The sequence below is a fragment of the Nematolebias whitei genome, chromosome 6 (genome assembly GCF_014905685.2).
Source record: "Nematolebias whitei isolate Nwh7 chromosome 6, NemWhi1, whole genome shotgun sequence".
Lineage (NCBI taxonomy): Eukaryota > Metazoa > Chordata > Actinopteri > Cyprinodontiformes > Rivulidae > Nematolebias > Nematolebias whitei.
In genome coordinates, this window is record NC_056503.1 from 50,263,181 (window position 1) to 50,263,808 (window position 628).

Genomic DNA, 628 nt, shown 5'->3' on the forward strand with positions numbered 1-628 from the left:
ATTTAGAAAAAGCATCTGACAGGGTGCCGAGGGAGGAGGTGTGGTATTACATGAGGAAATCTGGAGTGGCAGAAAAGTATGTTAGACTGGTACAGGACATGTATGAGAACAGCAGAACATGTATGAGGACAGCAGGACATGTATGAAGACAGCAGGACATGTTTGAGGACAGCAGGACAGTGGTGAGATGTGCTGTAGGAGTGACAGATAGCTTCAAGGTGGAGGTGGGAGTGCATCAAGAATCAGCTCTGAGCACCTTCTTGTTTGCTCTGGTGATGGACCGACTAACAGATGAGGTCAGACAAGAATCCCCATGAACAATGGTGTTCTCAAATGACTTTGTGATCTGTGGTGAGAACAGGGAACAGGTGGAAGAGAACTTGGAGAGGTGGAGGTATGCACTTGAAATAAGAGGAATTCTTAGGAAAATTCTGATTAAAGTCAGTCGTAGTAAGACAGAGTCCATGTGTGTGAATGAGAGGGAGGAGGTGGAACAGTGAGGCTACAAGGAGCAGAGGTCACAAAGGTGCAGGACTTCAAGGACTTGGGGTCCACTGTCCAGGAACATGGGGAGTGTGGTAAAGAGGTGAAGAAGAGAGTCCAGGCAGGATGGAGTGATGGAGAAAGT